The sequence below is a fragment of the Myotis daubentonii genome, chromosome 5, assembly GCF_963259705.1.
Source record: "Myotis daubentonii chromosome 5, mMyoDau2.1, whole genome shotgun sequence".
In the NCBI taxonomy this organism is placed as follows: Eukaryota; Metazoa; Chordata; class Mammalia; order Chiroptera; family Vespertilionidae; genus Myotis; species Myotis daubentonii.
Window position 1 is genome coordinate 27,289,578 of NC_081844.1, and position 21,105 is coordinate 27,310,682.

Consider the following 21,105-nt stretch of genomic DNA (forward strand, 5'->3'; position numbering starts at 1 on the left):
AAATCACTTTTAATTCAGTTTATTTGTAGGTTTTTTTTGTTTCATTTTGTTAATTCTCACCTGAGGATATTTTTTCATTAGAGTAGAGGGAGTGGGAGAGACAGAGAGAGAAATATTGATGTGAGAGACACACACTGATTGGTTGATTGCCTCCTGCACATGGCCCGACCAGGGCCGGGGATTGAGCCTGCAACCGAGGTACGTGTCCTTGCCTAGAACTGAACCCAGGACCCTTTAGTCCCAGGGCCGACGCTCTATCCACTGAGCCAAACCAGCTAGGGCTAAAGAAAAAAATTTTAAGGTTCCAAATAACTTGAAAATCTAAGGAGGCCAAATGCCCCTGCAGCAAATGCCAGGTGGGGTTCACAGGCTTCATGGTAAGGCACAAGTAGGAATGGGAGGAGTGAATGACCACTCCCTGGACTCAACTTCTGGCTATGCATGGGCCCTCGATGAGCCACTCGGTCACTACCAAGTGGGAGCTTCTGCACAGACGTGGGCCTGAACCCTGCTTGCCCAGCCACTATCCGTGTGGTCTTGAGATTTCTTTGGAGCTTCCTTCTATACCTGCGAAAAGGAAGCAACCCCTCCCTCACTGCAGGACAATTGTGAAGTGAGTATGTCAACCCAAGGAAAGCGTGAAGCTGGATCTACACCACCATGCTGCTGTGGAAGCCTAGAGCTAAGTGATATGCATGCAAAATTGCATCCTGTAGTAATAATGAATGATCACTATTCAGTTAGGGACAAATGATATTGTGGTTGTGTTTGAAAAGAATGTTTTTACCTATTAGATATACATTGAGAAAATTTTATGGTTGAAAGTACATGCCTGATATTTGCTCTTAAATACTCCAATGAGGCAGAGGATAAAAGAAGACTGCAAAATGTTGATAACTGTTGACGCTAGGGGATGGGTATATTGGAATTCATTTGTGCATGTTTAAAAATTTCCATGTTTTTTTTTAAAAATGCATAAGCAGTCTTACAAAAGTGCAGCCATGGCAGGTAATCTGAAAATCAAACCAAAGCTCAGAAAACTAATTCTAAACTACCAAGAAACAAATCATAGCTTAATGGTAAGGACCCGTGTTAAAAAACCACCACTCCTAGCCATATCTGTGTTGTAGCTTCATCAATCTGATAAAGGCTGGTGTTTAAAAGCATATTTGTTCAACATGTATTCAGTGTGCACCTTCTTCATGCGAGGCCACAGGCTAGCTGCTGGGACAGTGTTGGACACGGCCTGAAAGTCCCGTTCACTTGGACTTGGCCAGCTAGCAAACCCTGAAGGACAAACTCCCTCCCTCTAAACCCGATGAGGCATGGGTGCCCGGCTAGCTCAGTCGGTAGAGCATGAGACTCTTAAACCTGATGAGGCTCAGGAGCAAATACTTCACTGTATACCTACACCATCTACTCATCTCATATCCCTCCTCCAACACAAATACCAAATGTAGACACTTTAAAAATAACAGTTTTCAAAAAATAAAGTTTCTAACCAAGTTTCCAGATGGCTGACCTTTTTATCCAGGGCTTTTGTAGGATTGATATTGTCTAAAACCTATTTAAAAGGAGCTCCTGGGAGAAGTGGCTGATTCAGCACCTGATACAGGAACTGCACTTGGGTGGGCCTAGGTCAAGCTGCAGTGTTAGAAACTGCTTAAGAGATTGATGCAGTCTTGTCCAAAGAACAAGGAGCTGACTGGTAAGGGCTCTGACTGGCTACATTTGGGGCAACTGAGTATCAATAAATAAATAGTTTCCTATATGAAGTTCTAGAACAGGTAATACTAATAAATGAGAAAAAATTCTGAACAGCTGTTGCTTCTGGGGAATGGTTTCAAGGAACACCTGGAAAGGGGCCCTAGGGCACTTTCTGGGTGTGTTGGTCATGGTCTACATCTTGGTACGGGTTGAGTGAATGCAGTGGTTAGAGTTCACTCAATGGTATATTCAAGACGTGTGGCCCGGCCGGTGTGGCTCAGCATCAACCTATGAACCAAGATGTCAGGGTTCGATTCCCGGTCAGGGCACATGCCTGGGTTGCGGGCTCAAATCCCCAGTGTGGGGCGTAGGAGGCAGCTGATCAATAATTCTCTCTCATCATTGATGTCTCTCTCTCTCCCTCTCCCTTTCTCTCTGAAATCAATAAAAATATATACAAAAAAGACCTGTGCATTACTTCAAAAGAAAAAAAAAGGACTGTACATAAATACTGGACTCTGGTTAATATTACAAGGGAAGCCCTGGCTGGTTTGGTACAGTGGATAGAGTGTCAGCCTGCGGACTGACTGAAGGGTCTCAGGTTCAATTCTAGTCAAGGGCACGTGCCTGGGTTGCAGGCTCGATCCCCAGCATGGGGTGTGCAGGAGGCAGCCAATCAATGATTCCCTCTCATCACTGACGTTTCTATCTCTTTCCCTCTCCCTTCCTCTCTGAAATAAATAAAAATATATTTAAAAAAATGTATTACAAGAAAGAGTTCAACTTTCTGCTTACTTTGAAGTGCACCATAAAAATAAAGTAGGCTGAAGGATGAACCGAACAGATTGATGGACAGATATGCGAAACAGTCAAATATCAATGACAGAATCTAGGGTGCATATACAGGTAGGCATTCACCATAAAACTGTCACCTTTTGTGTATGTTTAAATTTTTCATAATAAAAATTTTCAAATACATAACTAAAATTCATTAAGCACACTGCATTTATAAAAATCCATGAATCCATAATGATAACTTAAAGAATTAGTAATAGCCTTGGCTGGTGTGGCTCAGTTGGATGGGCGCTGTCCTGTGCAGAAAAAGGTTGCTAATTCAATTCCTGGTCAGGGGCATGCAGGAGATAGCTGATCTATGTTTCTCTCACATGGATGATTCTCTCTCAAAACCAATACAAAATTAAGTAATAATGATTGGCCACCACCAGATATGCCTACATTCCAACTCCATACTCTAAAAACTACTAATAATGTCAGGTGACGAACTGAGGTAAGCAGCCTAAAACTCCCCTTTTCCCACTGGGGAACAAGATATTCATTGTGTCAAAATATAAGCCCACGGAAAGTGCCACTCGACACCTACCCCCAAATGCACCCCTCTGCTGTATTCACCTCACCGTTTAAAACTCAAGAACCTGGGTGTGCCTCTGCTTCAACAGGCTGTGTCATTTGATCCTCCTCTGAGGGGATTCACTGGGCTATGGCTGGCTCTGACCGCCAAGTTTGGCCCATCTGCAGTCCCTTCATCCCTGGCCCTCCTCCTTTAGACCAGGCCTTGGTGGTGATGCCTCCTGATTCAGTTGGACAAAGTGATTCACATGGACAAAGAAAGTAAAAGTACTAATTACCAGAACTAAAACAAATATTTAAAAACTGGAGTAGCCCTAACCGGTTTGGCTCAGTGGATAGAGCATCCCCCTGTGGACTGAAAGGTCCCAGGTTTGATTCCGGTCAAGGGCATGTACCTTGGTTGTGGGCACAATCCCAGTGGGGGGTGTGCAGGAGGCAGCTGATCGGTGTTTCTCTCTCATCCATGTTTCTAACTCTCTATCCCTCTCTCTTCCTCTCTGTAAAAAATCAATAAAATGCATTAAAAAAAAAAACCCAAAACTGGCGTTGCTTGTCTCAGTGTGAGCCCAGATCTGTCACCCAACATAGCCTCTCAGAAGCCAGTTGCTCTGGTCTTGAATACCAGGGAATCCATCTCATTAATGGACACAGGGGTCTTCTGGATGAGCAGAAACCTTTAAAAAAAAAATCGTAGACCCCTACCAATCTAACTTTAAACTAAAGCTGTGAAAGGCTGCACAAAGCTGTTCCTGCAACCTCATTTATGATTCAAACCTAGGCACAAGTGACAACTAATTGTTACCAGCCCAACCTCTCTGAAAAAGAAACCAAAGGAAGGAAAGACTGGAGTGAAGAATCAGGATTTTTTTTTTTTTTTTTTAAGAGAAAGAGGGAAGGAGCCAGGAGAGAGGGAGAGGGAGACAGACATTGGGTTGCTTCTGCATGCACCCCAATCGGGAATGGAACCTGAAACCTGGGTATGTGCCCTGATCAGGAACTGAACCAGCCGCCTTTTGGTGTATGGGACGATGCTCCAACTGAGCCACACCAGCTAGAGCAAGAATCAGGATTTTAAGCCTGACCTCTGTGTAGTTTGGGATGTTTTAACACAATAGAATCAGATTTCTTTCTTTTGTTTTTGAAACCAGACCACCTATGGCATGCAGTTACAGAAGTTTAAACCACAAATCATGCTGACAATGTGATGATCATCTTTCTGACCTCTCACTAGTTAGAATATGATGTTCATGGCATTTGCTATTGGAAAAGAAACATGCCCAAGTCAGCACGTGTGATTCAACAAATGTTTTTGTTGTTGTTAATCCTTACCTGAGGATATCTTTTCCATCTATATCTAGAGAGTGGAAGGTGGGGGGAGGGAAAGACATGGATTTGAGAGAGACACATCAGTTGGTTGCCTGCAGCACAAGCCCAGAGCAGGGCTGGGGATGGAACCTGCAACCCAGGCAACCCTGCCCCCAACCAGGAATCAAACCTACCATCCTTAGGTGTGTGAGGTGACGCTCTAACCACTGATCACACTGGCCAGGAAGATCAACAAATGTTTGTGTAATAAGCAGGTGTCGTGGGAACAGCCTAACAGGTATGGCCCCATCATTCTTCCAGAGTGGACTCACAACCCCACCTCCACGGTATTTCACAAAACCTAGCAGGTATCCTAAGGACTCTGGGGAATTGCCCTGAATTAGATGCTGGTCCTAGAGACTGAATTAAATTCTGAAATGTACAAGGACCCAAGCAAGCTCCTCCTGGTTTCCTAACCTCTGGAGCTATCCTATCCTGGAGTGTCAGGTTAAATAATACAGAAGTGCTGTCCTTTAGTAACTCCTTAAAACGTTTAATATCACATCAAGGACATGGAAAATAATTTTACTTCAGGTGGTGAACACACAATACAATATATAGGTGATGTGTTATATAACCGTTATACCTGAAAGCTATAATTTTATTAACCAATGTCACCCCAATAAATAAATAAATAAATAAATAAATAAATAATTTAAACAAAGCAATCCAAAAGATACCAATCTAAAATGTGGCCATGGCCTGACCATTGTAGCTCAGTGGTTGAGCATCAACCTATGAACCAGGAGGCCATGGTTCAATTCCTGGTCAGGGCACATGCCTGGGTTTCAGGCACGATTCCCTGTAGGGAGCATGGAAGAGGCGGCTGATCAATGATTCTCTCTCATCATTGATGTTTTTATCTCCCTCTCCCTTCCTCTTTCTCTGAGAAATCAATAAACACAGATTTAAAATAAATAAAGTAAACAAAAAATGTGGCATGGACACCACTCCGAGAAATTAAGTCTAACAAAAGTCTGAAGTCTAGTGCAATCGGCAAAGTTCTGTCTGCAACAGTGTTTTTATTGGTCCATAGAAGGTAGAAAGTTAGGAATAAAGATTTTCAATGTAAAGGGCCATCCTTTAAGCTTAACTTACTTTATTTTCAGTGCTAAAATATCTTTTTTCTTATGAAAAGATGGAGATGGTGTATGGTATCTGGTTAAAAGGCATTTTTCTAGGAAAAATAAAAAGTTGGCCCGCCCTAGTCAATTTGGATCAGTGGATAGAGCATCGGCCCATGGAATGAAGGGTCTTGGGTTGGATTCCGGGTAAGGGCATGTACCTCAGTTGCACGCTGGATCCCCAGCTCTGGTCAGGGCATGTGTGGGAAGCAGCCAATTGATGTATCTCTCTCACATGGCTGTTTCACTCTTTCTGTCTTTCCCCCTCCCTTCCAGTCTTAATATTTCTAGAAATTCCAACTGGTCTGTGAGAAGCAGGACCCCAGGCCCTCTGACACTGAAGAGCCCACAGGTCTTAGAAACAGAAACCCCAGGTGTGTATCCACCTCAGTTCTCCTGTCAGCTGTAGGACTCCAGAAAAATCACTTGCCTCAAAGTTGCAAAGAGTAGGAATTAAAGGTGACAATATGGGAAAATTCCTTTTCAACTATAAAGCCACAAATACAATGTATTACGGGAATAATTTCAACTATTCTTGGATGAACCAAGAGAAATGTAAAATCACAGCAGAAAGTTTAACATGACACCAAGTGAGAATTATCAAACCCTCTTTCCAACACATTCCAGGCAGCAAAGAGAGAGGAGAAAACAGCTTTGGAAATCTTCCACACCTGGGGGGGGGGGGGAGGGGGGGGTAGATGCAACTTGCCCACCTATCCCATGGGGAAGCCGTAGAGGATTTTCAAAAAATGTAACATACATTTTAATTTCTTCTCCCAAAAGTTTTTTTCCCACTAAGGAAAAAAAAAAATGCCTGGCTGGTGGTGTGGCTCAGTGGTTGAGCACCCACCCATGAAGCAAGAGGTTCAAGGCACATGCCCAAGTTGGCTCGATTTGGGGGTAGGGATGAAGGGGCGGCAGGGACACGTGCAGGAGGCAGCCAATCAATGATTCTCTCCCATCACTGATGTTTATGTTTCTCTCTCTCTCTCTCTCTCTCTCTCTCTCTCTCTCTGAAATCAGTAAAATCACATTTAAGTAAAAGAAGAAAAATTTTAAAAAGACTCCTTCACAAAGGACATTAACGCTCAAATGTCAATTATTTTAGTAGGCAAGGGGGTACATTCATTTTTAATGAAAACTGTTTTCAGAAAATTGTAACTTCACCTGAAATTGTAAAAAGAGATTAAGTGTACTCTGTATCCAGTTTCCTCCAGTTGTAACATTTTGTAAACTATATAGTACAATATAACCACGATACTCATACTGAAACAGATACAGACTGTTGCTGTCACAAGGATCCCTCCTGTTGCCCTGTACAGTCACATTCACCTTCCAATTGCCCCCATGCCTAACCCCTAACAACTAATTCATTTAACTTTTCTGTAATTTTAGCATTCCAAGAATGTTTTATAGAAACAAAATTGTAGAGATGTAAACATTCAGGATAGGCTTGTTTCACGCAGCACAACTGCCTCAAAATTCATGCAAGTTGTGTATGTATCAATAGTTGGCTCTTTTTTTAAAAATATATTTTTATTGATTTTTTACAGAGAGGGAGAGAGATAGAGAGTTAGAAACATCGATGAGAGAGAAACATCGATCAGCTGCCTCCTGCACATCTCCTACTGGGGATGTGCCCGCAATCCAGGTACATGCCCTCGACCGGAATCGAACCTGGGACCTTTCAGTCTGCAGGCCGACGCTCTATCCACTGAGCCAAACCGGTTTCGGCTAGTTGGCTCTTTTTTATTGCTAAGTAGTATTCCTTGGTATGGACACACTTTGGTTTGTTTAACCATTTAGCAGCTGAAGGACATCTGTGGGGTTTCCAGTTCTTGGCTATCCTATCTAATAAAAAGGGGAATATGCAAATTAACCATCACTCCATCACAAAGATGGTGGCACCCATAGCCACAAGATTGTGGCAACCAGTCCTCTCAGCCCCACTGGAGTCTCCCAGTCCCTCGTCACTGTGGCGATGAGGCAAGTGTTCAGCGCCCGGCCGCAGATGGGCCTCTGGGCCACAGAGAAGCCTCTGGGCAGTGGGCGTGGAGCAGCCAGGACCTACAGAGAGCTACTGGTGCATGGATTCATACACAGGGATACTAGTCACAAATAAAGCTAAGAACATTTGTGTATTCATTTTTGTGTGAACACATATGTTCATTTCTTTGGGATAAATGCACAGGAGTGAAATTGCTGGATTATATGGTAGTTGCCTGCCAATTTTATGAAAAACTGCCTAAGTGTTTTTCAGAGCTGAAGTGTCACACCTTAAAAAACAAACTCGAGTCCAGCGGTGTGGCTCCATGGTTGACTGTTGACCCATAAATCAGGAGGTCAGGGCACATGCCTGGGTTGCAGGCTCTATCCCCGGTAGGGGGAGTGCAGGAGGCAGCCCATTGATGATTTTCTCTCTCATCATTGATGTTTCTATATCTTTCTCCCTTCCTCTCTCTGAAATCAATAAACATATTTAAAGTAAAAAACAACTCAAGTAACTTCACCAAAATTGACTCAGTTCACCTTTTCTACACTCCTGTCAGTTCACACATCTGCTCTGTGAAGCTGTGGTCACTGGGTGAGCTCTCACTGGGCAGCTCATAATTCTCCCTGTTTACTGAGCAACTATTTTCCCCTTCTGCAAGCATTCTGCACAGGTCATCCATAGGACAAATATTAGGTGCTACTAAGAGCCATGGGACTGGGCCAATTATTGTCATACAAGTGTCCTTGTGCACAGATTCGTGCACACTGAACGAAAATTAATTAGGAGGTGTCTGGCAGGGCAGGACTGAGCAAGATGGGCTGGACACGCCCTGCAGCCAACCTCCCGCAGTTCCTCCCTGGCCAGCCACACCTGGGGTGGCGCTGTGGCTCAAAAGGTGTCTGTGGAGTGAGTGGGGTCCCTCAGCCAGGCCTGCAGGGATTGGACTGAAACTGGCAGTCTGACATCCCCCAAGGGGCCCCGGAGTGCAAGAGGGCACTCTGCAAAGTTGCTGTGGCACAGGGTGTGGAACGCAAACATAAGTGTGCAGTAAACCAGATTCGGGGCCGACAGTGCCCCCAGCAACAACATAACCCATGTCCAAAGGTGGAATTGTGCAGCCCAGTGAGGAATCGGGCTCCCTCCTCTCTGGTGTTGGGGTGCGTCACCTGAGAACCACTGCCAAGTCACTGCAGCTCCTACGTTGAGCATCTGTCCCCTGGTGGTCAGTGCATGTCATAGCAACCAGTAGGACAGAGGGAGGGAGGGACACTTAGCATATTAGCCACATATATCTATATATACACACACTAGAGGCCCGGTGCACAAAAATTTGTGCACTCGGGAGGGTCCCTCAGCCTGGCCTGTGCCCTCTCAGTCTGGTACCCCTCGGGGGATGACGACCTGATGGCTTAGGCCTGCTCCCCGGGGGGATTGGGCCTAAGCTGGCAGTCAGACAACCCTCTGCCAGCCCGGGAGCCCTCGGGGGATGTCCACTTGCCAGCGGGGAGCAGGCCTAGCTGCAGTCGGACATCCTTAGCGCTGCTGAGGAGGTGGGAGAGGCTCCCACCACCACTGCTGTGCTGGCAGCCGTCAGCCTGGCTTGTGGCTGAGCAGAGCTCCCCCTGTGGGAGAGCACTGACCACCAGGGAGCAGCTCCTGCATTGAGTGTCTGCCCCCTGGTGGTCAGTGTGTGTAATAGTGAACAGTGATTCCCAGTCATTCTGCTGTTAGGGTCAATTTGCATATTCTTTATTATATAGGACTAGCCCTAAGCATGAATTTGTGCTCCAGTAGCTCACCGCCACGCTCCAGTAGTTCTCCGCCCACTACATCACCCTCCTATAGCTACCCCTGCCCCCCACCCCTCCCCTCATAGCTTGCTGCTCTGCCCCCTCCTGTAGCTCTCTGCCGCCTGCTTGTAGCTCGCTGCCCCACCCTCCTGCTGATCCGTGATCTGGTTACATGGTCAGTTGTTATGTTTCATAGCGTAATGACCATTTGCATATTACATCTTTATTATATAGGATAGAGGATAGATTATATATATAGATTGTTGACGTTTAAACTTTTTTTTTTTTTTACACTTTACTAGTAATTTATGAATGCAAGGGACTGTCAACCTGCAAATCACTACATGTACCATTGAGAAGCTAACTTGCAAAGTTTCATTTTTAAACACACACATACTCTTCTCAGGTTAGTTGAAAGGCAAGCAGTAGAAAAACAAGTAGCCTGGAAGATTATTCCAATAAGACCTCATCCTTGAGTCTGAACCACAGTCCTACTGTGGTTGGCCCTGATGGTGTGGCTCAGTTGGTTCGGTGTCATCCCATGCACTGAAAGGTTGCCGGTTTCATTCTGGCTTGACCCCTGGTAGGAGTGTGCAGGAGACAGCTGATCTATGTTTCACACTCACATCAATGTCCCCATCCCCCGGGCCCCCCGCCCCCCTCCCCCCCCCCTTGCTAAAAATCAATTTAAAAGTCTTTTTAAAAGCCCTGGCTGGTTTCACTTAGTGGATAGAGCACTGCCTGTGGACTGAAGGGTCCCAGGTTTAATTCCAGTCAAGGACACATACCTCGGTTGCAGGCTTGATCCCTGGCCCTGGTTGGGACGCATGTGGGAGGCAACCAATGGATGTGTCTCTCTCACATCTATGTTTCTCGCTGTCTCTCCCTCTCCCTTCCACTCTCTCTGACAATCAATAGAAAAATGTCCTTGGGTAAGAATTAACAATAAATAAATAAAATTTAAACAAAAAAATTTTTAAAAAGGAGGAACAATTTTAAAAAGGAAGAACTCTCTCCTGGCTGGATAGCTCTGTTGGTTCAAGTGTCATCCCAATACACTTAGGTTGCGATTTCAATCCCTGGTCAGGGCACATACAGGAATCAGCCAATGAATGCATAAATAAGGGGAATAACAGTCTCTCTCTCTCAAGTAAAATGAATAAGTAAAAGGAAGGCTGTTTGGAATGTTCAATAAAAATCATCATGGACCAACCTGGCCAGTGTGGCTAAGCTGGCTGAGTGTCACCCTGTGCACCAAAAGATCGCTGGCTCCGTGCCCAGTGGGGGTGCATACAGATATCAACCGGTTAATCTTTCTTTCTCTCTCTCTCTCTCTAAAGTCAATAAAAACATACTTAAATTAAAAAAAACTATCATGGATCTCAAACTGCCAACAGCACCACTTTTCACTAATCACCTATAAGTATAAAAATAATATGGAGACAATTTACATATTCTAATAAACGGATTGCAGGTTAAACTTTTTTTTTAAATCCTCCCACGAGGACGTATTTGAGTTTTTAAAAATATATTTTTTGTTGATTTCAGAAAGGAGGAGAGAGAGAGATAGAAACACCAATGATGAGAGAGACTGCCCCTTCACACTTCCCATGGGGAATTGAACCTGCAACCCAGGCATGTGCCCTGTTCTGGAATCGAACCCTGTCCTCCTGGTTCATGGGTTGACACTCAATCACTAAGCCACACCGGCTGGGTGAGAATATATTTTTACTGATTTTAGAGGAAGAAGAAGGGGGGGTGGAGGGAGAGAGAGGAGATGAACAACAGAGAAACATGGATCAGTTGCCTCCAGTAGGCACCCCAATTGGTGATCGAACCTGAAACTTGGGTATATGCACTGAGCAAGAATTGAACTGAAGACCCTTCAGTGCACCAGAAGCTCCAATCAACTGAGCCAGATCAGCCAGGGTATATAGTCAACTTTTGACTAAACGATCATTGGTGATAGTATATGGCTCCCACAAAAAAAAAAGGCCCATAGTAAACTCATTTTCCTGTTAAAACTGGTGGCTACATTTTCAATGAGAAGAGGGAAAAATTTCCACTGGACACTGCTTTCTTAAAACATCTGAAAAAAAGCAGGTATTGAAAATATGTCTGGCAAAGGCCAGGTGTTCTCAGTAGATTAGAGTGAGGTCCTATACATCAAAAGGCTGGGTTTGATTCCCAATCAGGGCACATACCTAGGTTTCAGGTTCTATGGGATGAGTTTGGGAAGCAACCAATAAAAAATGTCTGAACTTCCAACTGCAATTTCTTTCTTTTTTTTTATATTTTATTGATTTTTTTTACAGAGAGGAAGGGAGAGAGATAGAGAGCCAGAAACATCAATGAGAGAGAAACACCGATCAGCTGCCTCCTGCACATCTCCCACTGGGGATGTGCCCGCAACCTAGGTACATGCCCCCGACCGGAATCGAACCTGGGACCCCTCAGTCCGCAGGCCGACGCTCCATCCACTGAGCCAAACCGGTTTCGGCCCAACTGCAATTTCTAATGGGATCACCTACAAAGTGCTGTCTTGGGAAAACCTCACAGGGGTTTAACAGAACATAAATATGGTGAGAAGCAAGTTTGAAAAATCAGTACACTGATAAGGCTCCCTAACAAATACCTGCCCACACAGCTAACACTCTGAAGAGGCAGCACCAACTTACCCAAACAAAGCAGAAAGGAAAGCTAGTTGTTTCAGGTGAAATTGTCAAATGCTGCAGCAGAAAACTGAAGTCAACCTCATCTCTTCAGGACTCAGACACACTTCACTGACAACCTGTGTTTAGACTCCTATCAATCCACCATCTGTCTCTAATTCCAAACCCTTCCCCTGGAAACAAAAATAAGATTTTCCTTTCCCAGGACTCTGCTAAAATAAAAAACACCCAATTCAGAAAGCCTAGAAAAATCTTAATTTCTGAGAAAGTTTAAAGCATTTATCTATATAATAAAAGCCTAAGCTGCTGTTACAACAGAACGACCGGTCGCTATGATGCACATGACTACCAGGGGGAGCAGCTGCTCAGCCAGAAGCCAGGCTCATGGCTGGCGAGCACAGCGGAGGTGGTGGGAGTCTTTCCCACCTCCGATGGAAGGCTAGGGAGCAGTAAGCCGAGTGGTAAGTAGCCTGCCACTAAGGAGCAGCAAGCTGAGCCTAAGGAGCGAGGGATCCCAGATTGCAAGAGGGCGCAGGCCAGGCTGAGGGACACCCCCCTCCCCACCCAAGTTCACAAATTTCGTGCACTGGGCCTCTAGTGATTTCAAATGTCACCACTTGCCTGGCCAGCACTGCTCAGTGGTTGAGTGTCAACCTATGAACCAGGAGGTCATAGGTTTGATTCTCAGTCACGGCACATTCCCAGGTTGTGGGCTCAATCCCCAATGTGGGGCGTGCAGGAGGCAGCCAATCAATGATTCTCTCTCATCATTGGTGTTTCCATCTCTCCCTCTCCCTTTCTCTCTGAAATCAATAAAAAAAATAAGTAAAATGTCACCACTTTTTGGGCCATATATGCTAATACCAGATGGTGACATTTACACATCTTCCAAAACTGCACCAGACTGCCCTGGCTGGGCATCCTACCACTCACCTCCAGGTTTCGGGCTCAATTCCTAGTTGTGGTTGTGCAGGAGGCAGCCAATGGATGTTTTACTCACACACTGATGTTTCTCTCTCTCAAAAACAATGAAAAAATCTTTTTTAAAAAAACTGCACAGCCCTTGCCAGTTGCTCAGTGGTTAGAGCATCAGTTTGAGGACTGAAAGGTTGCAGATGCCATTCTGGTCAAGGGCAGGTACCTCGTTCCAGGCTTGATCTTGGTTGGTTAGGGGTGCAGGAGGCAACCAATCAATGTGTCTCTCTCACATCAATGTTCTCTCTGTTTCCCCTCCTCCCTTCCTTCCTTCCTCTCTAACCTCTGACCTGTAAAAGGTAAAATCAGAAAGAATTAGGAAGGTGGTGAGAGAGGTTAAGAGGCACGTGTCCATCCTAAAGAAAACATCTAAAGCCTTTTTCAAAAGTGAGAACATTTCCAATCCTAACATCTTGCTGAAGCCTAAAGACAGACAAGATCCCACCGGCGTGGCTTAGTGGTTGAGCGTCAACCTATGAACCAGGAGGTCACCGGTACGATTCCTAGTCAGGACACATGCCTGGGTTGTGGGCTCGATCCCCAGTGTGGGGCGTGCAGGAGGTAGCCGATCAATGATTCTTCTCATCATTGATGTTCCTATCTCTCCCTCCCTTCTCCTTCCTCTCTGAAATCAATAAAAACATTTAAAAATTTAAAAAATGACAGAAAAGATACTGTTTACCCAAAGAAGTGAGTTATAGACTCATAGAAGACTCTTTCCTCATCATGGACTCCACCTGTGCCTACCTGAAGAACTTAACCAGGGGCCAAAACTGGTTTGGCTCAATGGATAGAGCGTCGGCCTGTGGACCGAAAGGTCCCGGGTTCGATTCCGGTCAAGGGCATGTACCTGGGTTGCGGGCACATCCCCAGTAGGAGATGTGCAGGAGGCAGCTGATCGATGTTTCTCTCTCATCGATGTTTCTAACTATCTATCTCTCTCCCTTCCTCTCTGTAAAGGATCAATAAAATATATTATAAAAAAAAAAAAAAAAAAAAAAGAACTTAACCAGGGGAGCACAAAAACAAGCACCATACATGTGTCATCAGAATATTAGCAGCTGCTCTTGCCAATGTGGATTTTTTTATAGCAAACTTTTTTTTAGAAATTAGAGATTCCTCACTCCAAGGAATAAAATTATCAAGTATACCAGAAGTAACTAAACAAATTTTTGCCTATAGGCACTAAATGAGTTCAAATAAAGAAAAACAAAACTGCCAACAATTAGGCACCATTCCACTCCAGAAAGAAGACGATTCGAAGGCTTGCCCAAGCTCCTAGGGCAGGGAAGACTCTGATAAATTAAATGTCCAATGCTGGCAAGGCCAAGCCTGGCAGTAATTGCCAGCCTCCAATAAGCTACAGACAACACTAGGGCCTGCACAGTTCCATTTGCAAACAGGGACAAGAATTACAGCTCAGGGGCAAAGACCCCAGGACTACATAACAGCACCTGTCAGTTTGCCCTAGATCCCCCCCCCCCCGCCCGCGCCCCCTTTTCCAGCTGTGAATGAGCCTCTGGTTCCCACACTTCATTCACAGCATGAGTGGCTGCCATCACTACATCCCACATGACCACACACAAAGCATCACATACAAAGCAGAGTGGCAGCACTGTGAGTAATCCGTGGAGACTTCCAATCACAGACACCTGAGGAGAGCATAAAGTCCTAAATTTGAGCTCTAACTTCTGACGGCACCTTGTATTTCCCCGTGGACCACTCACTGTAACGACCGAAGAAAACCAAGCATCAGAAATACAGGTTCACAACCTGAAATACCTGAATCCAGAAAAGGGAGGCTTATCAAAGAAATTGTTGATTCCTTGCTGATCCACCACCTTCCCTAAGCAGAACCCCAAGCAACTTTCAATCAAATTTGAAATTACTTAGAAGAGATGGCTTACTCTCCCCAAGTTTAGGCACTGAGCTAGTGGAAACTATGCTGATCACAGTACACTCCAAATAATTCATCCAGGCAGAGCATTAACCAGGGCAGAACATCAAGAACAACCCTAAGAATCTCAAGTCATTTTACTACTTGAAGAAATAAGATAGAAAACCGTTTTTAGCACTCATGTTTGGGTCCCAAGCTTGCAGATTACAGTGCACCCAAACATCGCACCAGATCACCATTTTGGGGGAGGATGCAAGCTCTAAACAATCTGGAAAAAAAAAAATTCGACATCAATGAAACACCTGGACTAAAGAAATGGATATCTCAAAGCCTTCCCCCCCAAGTGTGGATGAGGAGTGTGGGAGGCCTGGGTGGCCAGGGATTTGGGAACCCCATGATCCCACAAAGACCTCCTCTGTAATCCGCACATGGAAGAGGTTCCGGGGAGGGGGTCCACCTCTCCGCGCCATGTAAGGACAAAGACCACGTTTCCCGCCTCTGGAGCCTAGGACCCTCCTGGAATCCGAGGCGGGAGTGGGACAAAGAGGAGGAGAGGAGGAGATGAGGATGGGGGTGAGAGGCGCTCCTGCCCCGCGGACCCGGATGCTCTGGGCCGGAGGGGGGGTGTGTGTTTCCAGCACGTGCGCGCACGCGGAGCGCCGCAACAGACAAAAGCCCGGGCCGGGGGAGGCTGAAGCCAGGAGCCCGGTGCGCGCGCACCCCCCACGCGAGGCGCTGCCGCCAAACGAGGGGCCGCGAGGGGGGAGGACGGGTGCGCGCGCACGGGGCCCTCGCCGCCGACGTCGCCATTTTGTTTCCTCGGCACAATGGGGGAGAGTAACGGCCAAACGCGGGAGCACGGCTGGCGAGGGCAGAATGAGCCAGGCGCCGGGACAGGGGACCGGGCGGAGGCGGGAAGCAAGGGGCGCCTCTGGCCTTGTCACCGCGACTCTCCAGCCGGGCCCACGCTGAGTGGGAGGACGGGCGGGGGGGGAGGGGCAGAGGCGGGAGCGGGCCTGACCGCCGCCACATTGGAGCTTACCTTGTCAGCGTCCCTTCCCCGACCGCCACCGCCGCCGACCGCCTGCCACAACCCGCCGGGATCTCCCCCGCAAAAGCCACGCGGTGCGCACCGGGCTGCTGAGTCCAACTGCAATGGCGAGAAGAGGAGGAGGAGCCGGGGGCGAGCGGGCGGGCGCGCGCCAGGGAGGTGCGGAGCCACGTGACCACCCGGAGCCCCGCCCCCTTGCCGCCGCGTTGCGTTCGACGCAGGCCCAGCTTAAGAGAGTGAGGGACGAAAAGAGAGGAGGTGGGTTCTGGTCACGTGATGAGGGCGTAGACGTTGCGAGCTCGTCACGTGGCGTCGGAACGTTTCCCCCCCCCCTTTCCACGCCTTTGCTTGGTCATGTGACAGTGGCAAATTCGGACTCCTCCTTGGCCACGTGATGAGGACTGTTCGCTTTCCCTGCGTTGTATTGGTCTGCCTACATCATGTGACGACGCCGGCGCTCTCTTATTGACGGTTTTGAGCCGCCTTTTCACGTAATTCAGGTCTAGTGTCTGGTCCTCACTGAAGCTCGGAGTTTACGCTCATGCGCGGCCACCATCTTAAACCCGCCGCCATGTGTACGTTGGCGGAAACGCCTCTGGGAATCTGGCCCGTTATCGCCCTCATAATAGCTGGATCTCTGCGGAGGAGGCGTTTCCTCGAAAGGCGGCCTGCCCGCCGAGCTTCCAACCCCCTCCCCGCATCTCCGCAAGGAGCGGAGAAGACCGGAGGTGCGAGTGCCAGGCGGCAGTGTCCCGAGCCGCCGGAGTGCGGGGCTGAGCTGGTCGGGTCATTCCGCCTGTCTTTCACAGATGGAGACACTGAGGCAATGCGAAAACAAAGACCTGACTTGAGGGTTCACGGGAGAACCGGTGCCGGGACTCAGACGCTGGGCCACCAGTTTGGGTCTCATAAAGAAAGACCCTGGGGACCGAGGACATGCTACCTTTTCTTTACCAGCCTGTCGGGGAATCCTCCCGAGCGCCGTGTAAGATCCCTGATGTACAGCCTGTACCTAAACTAAGCTCTGCCCTCTTCAGTGTAAGGGTCCGGCTGGCGCTCGACAGGCATGGTTGTTTAGGCGAGGCTGGGTCCAGAATAAGGAGTTGTTGAAAAGGGTTTCTTCCTGAAAGAGATGAGAAATTCAAGACTTCCAGCCTAGTAGCGGGTCTTCCTTGCAAAAACGGAGGGACGGCATAGCTAATTTGTAAACGATGCAATGTCCAGTGCCTGCCCTAGGTTTGAGGCCCCCGGTAAAACCAAGGTCTGATCGATCCCCCGTTTCCTTTTCTACGAAATAGTAATAATAAAAAAGCACTTGGCGAATTTTAGTGCAGGACAAATGCCCCAGAATTATAGCTATTATTCAAAAGGGTGGGTGGCCCTGGCCTGGTTGCTCAGTTGCTTGAAACTTCCTCCCATACACCAGAAGGTAACAGGTTCAGTTCTCGTCAGGGCACATACCTAGGTTTATAGTTCAATCCATGATTGGGGTGCCTTTGGGAGGCAACCCATCAAAGTTTCTCATATCCATGCTTCTCCCCCTAACCCCCCTCCTCTCTCTGAAAGCAAGAAAACATAGTCTCATGCCCTCTCCCTCTGGGAGCATGTGTGCCTTTCCCTTTCCTTTTCCCTTCCCTCTCCTCCCTGCCCCAGGCATGTTACCATTAGCTTCCTCACTCCCAAGCTCCAAGGGCCCTTCCTTTAACCTCTATAACTTGTTTCCTAAGCCCATTTCTTCTAGGAATTACTTATTCTACCTATGTGATTTACCAAATGTTCCCGTATAGTTTAGGTCTGGCTCTGAATTCTTTCCCAGAACCCAAGTAACATTATTTTAGAAAATAAAAAAAAATATATCCTTGGCTGAGGGTTTTTTGTTTGTTTTGTGTGTTTTTTAATTATTAATTTCAGAGAGGAAGAAGGAGAGAAACACTAATGATGAGAGAGAATCATTGATTGGCTGACTCCTGAGCGCCCTCCCACTGGGGATCCAGCCAGAAACCCGGGACCCTTCAGTCCCAAAGCTGATGCTCTCTATCCACTGAGCCAAACTAGCTAGGGCTGAGGGTTGTGTTTTTAAAAGGTGTAAAGATATGATTACAGAAATGGGTGCATGCTGTACCTACTTTTTTTAAAATAGGTTTTTTATTGATTTTAGAGGGAGGAGGATAGAGAGATAGAAACATGAATGATGAGAATCATCAATCTGCTTCCTCCTGCACACCCCCTCCCCCTCCACTGGGAATCGAACCCTGCAACCTGGGCATGTGCCCTGACCAGGAATTGAATTGGTGACCTCTTGGTTCATGGGTTGAAGCTCAATCACTGGGCCATACCGGCAGGACCTTACTGCTTTTTATTAACACAGAATTTTGAATTGATAACCTATTCACATAATATAAAATGTCAAATGTGCAAGAGAGTGTGAGAGGAAAAGTCTATCTTCCTCCCCCAGGTACCCTCCTCCTCAGCAGCTGTTGTAAAGTTTTTTGTGTCTCTCTACACAGGCATTTTACTCCCAACGATGCTTAATTGTATCTCTGTTTCTGTGTTTCACATAAATAATAGACATTCTGCAACTTCCTCCCCCCCTACTTGAAAAGCTTTCTTTTTTTTTTTTTTAATATATTTTATTGATTTCTTACAGAGAGGAAGGGAGAGGATAGAGAGTTAGAAACATCGATGTGAGAAACATCGATCAGCTGCCTCCTGCACACCTCCTACTGGGGATGTGCTGCAACCAAGGTACATGCCCTTGACCAGAATCGAACTTGAGACCTTTCAGTCCACAGGCTGATGCTCTATCCACTGAGCCAAACTGGTTAGGGCTGAAAAGCTTTCTTAAAAAAAAAAAAATTATAATTGATTTTAGAGAGGGGGTGAGAAACATCTATTTATTGTTCTACTTATTTATAAATTTATTGGTTTATTCTTATATGTGCTCTGAACTGCAAGCTAACCAACTGAGCTACCCAGCCAGGGATGAAGATCTTTCATAAACAAACAGAGCTTGAGATTAATGAAAAGTTTGGTAAAAGTAATGGCAGCTGTATTCAGATGATTAAGTTTAGAATTTACCAGGTTGTGATGAAGGTAATAACTGGCTTTTAACACTAACGGGCTTTACCTCTAAAGTTAAAGATCAGCAATGTCTGCTCAGAAGCAGGGCAATTTGGCTAAGCTAACAGCGCTACCAAGTGGTAGAACAGGAAAGGTTTCTAGTTTTCTGACTCCAAGTCTGCAGACCAGTGATTTTTCATCTGGTGTGCCACAAGAATTTTTTTTATTAATTTCAGAGAGGATGGGGAGGGAGAAAGATAGGAACATCGATGATGAGAGAGAATCATCGATTGGCTGCCTCCTGCACACCCCCCACTGGGATCGAGCCCACAGCCCGGGCATGCGCCCTTGACTAGAACCGAACCCAGGACCCTTCAGTCCGCAAGCTGACACTCCATCCACTGAGCCAAACCAGCTAGGGCATGCCACAAGAATTTTTAAAACATGCAATACCTGACTGTTTAGTCAGGGGCACCTGCCTCTTTTCCTTTAGATTGTCAAATTAAAAAGATGACAACAGCCGTGGGTGGTGTGGCTCAGTTGGTTGGAGAATCTTCCTATACACCGAAGGGTGGAGGGGTCAATTCCTGGTCAGGGCACGTACCCAGGTTTTGAATTCAATCCTGGTCCAGGCTCATGCAGGAGGCAACCAATCAATGTTTTTCTCTCTCAAATCACTAAAAAATAAAACGGTAACGGCCAACACAATAGCCATCCAGAGTGAATGAATCAAAATTATACCTATTTTTTTTGTTTGATGGGCAGAAAATGTATTTTTTGGTATGCTGCAGAATGTTGGTAATTTATTTGTGTGTGCCATGAGATTAAAAAAAGGCTGAAAATCACTGTAGACTTTCCTTGGGAGGGGCCCAAGATTACATTTTTTAAAGAACTTGCTTTTGAGGATCTTATTCCTCTAAGGCAGCCCCTGACAAAGGGGTCCCAAGCCAAGTAAGGGGCAGGTAGGATCCTGATTCCAACAGCCACCTCTCTGGAGGATTCCTGGACAGCTTTGGTGAGTTTTTCAACCTCAAAGGCCAGTCTGGAGTGGATGCTGGAGAAACAGTTAATGATTGTGATTATTGCCTACTAGATTTGTGCCCCATTCAACCTGGTGGTGTGTGTTGTGTTGTGTTGTGTTTTAATAGAGCCCTTAATTTTTTAAATGTTTTTATTGGTTTTCAGGGAAAGGGATAGATAGAAACAGTGGTGAGAGAAACATCATGGATTGGCTGCCTCCTGCATACCTCTTTCTGGGGATCGAACCCACCACCTGGGGATGTGCCCTGACCAGGAATGGAACCATGATCTCTCGGTTCATCTCCTGGGTAGATGCTCAACTGCTGAGCCATAGTGGCCAGGCCAACCTGGTGTTTTTATTTTTTTATATATATATTTTTTTATTGATTTCAGAGAGGAAGGAAGAGGGAGAGAGAGATAGAAACATCCATGATGAGAGAGAATCATGGAATTGGCTGCCTCCTGCAAGTCCCCCACTGGGGATCGAGCCCACAACCCAGGCATGTGCCCTTGACCGGAATTGAACAAGGGACCTTTCAGTTCGCAGGCCGACGCTCTATCCACTGAGCCAAACCAGTTAGGGCCAACCTGGTGTTTTTAATTGAGAAGATCCACTGGGCTGCAGTGAAAGTGTAGAGGAAACGAAAACGCCCTTAAAAGTGTAGTTTATCAGGGCCCACACCTCCCCCACCCACCAGGAGCTGCTGCACAAGAGGTGTTCAGCCCAACCTCTGACATGCTACATCTGTCATGCTCCTTGTCTGTGGTCTCTACTTGGTTACCATACAAGATGGAGACTCCAGAAGCCTCCTTCCCTCTCTTATCCCTGTATTTCCACCCTAACCCAGCCTCCTACCTTTGCCTTTCCATTACAGCATAGTTAACAATTTCTGTATGCACAGCCATCCTCTTACTTCCTTGCCTTAACTGACACCCCCTGTCATCTGGCTGACACCCCCTGTCATCTGGCTACACCCCTGTCCTCCCCATTACACCCTCCCCTCGTTGGCTGAAGATTAAGGCCTGTCCCCATCCTCTTGTGCATCCTCTTGCACTTCCTCTAAACAGGTTCTGCCATCCTCA

At 46.5% G+C, this 21,105-nt stretch overlaps 1 protein-coding gene across 3 annotated transcripts in view; it reads right to left on the minus strand.

The window, feature by feature from the left end:
• ILF3 (interleukin enhancer binding factor 3) overlaps nt 1-16,082 on the minus strand; it is a 33,694-nt gene extending 17,612 nt beyond the window's left edge. For all 3 annotated transcript variants that reach the window (XM_059696796.1, XM_059696798.1, XM_059696797.1), the window contains exon 1: nt 15,934-16,082. The gene's annotated coding sequence lies outside the window, so the exon portion shown is untranslated. The remainder of the gene's footprint in view (nt 1-15,933) is intronic.
• Between the last annotated feature and the right edge of the window lie 5,023 nt (nt 16,083-21,105).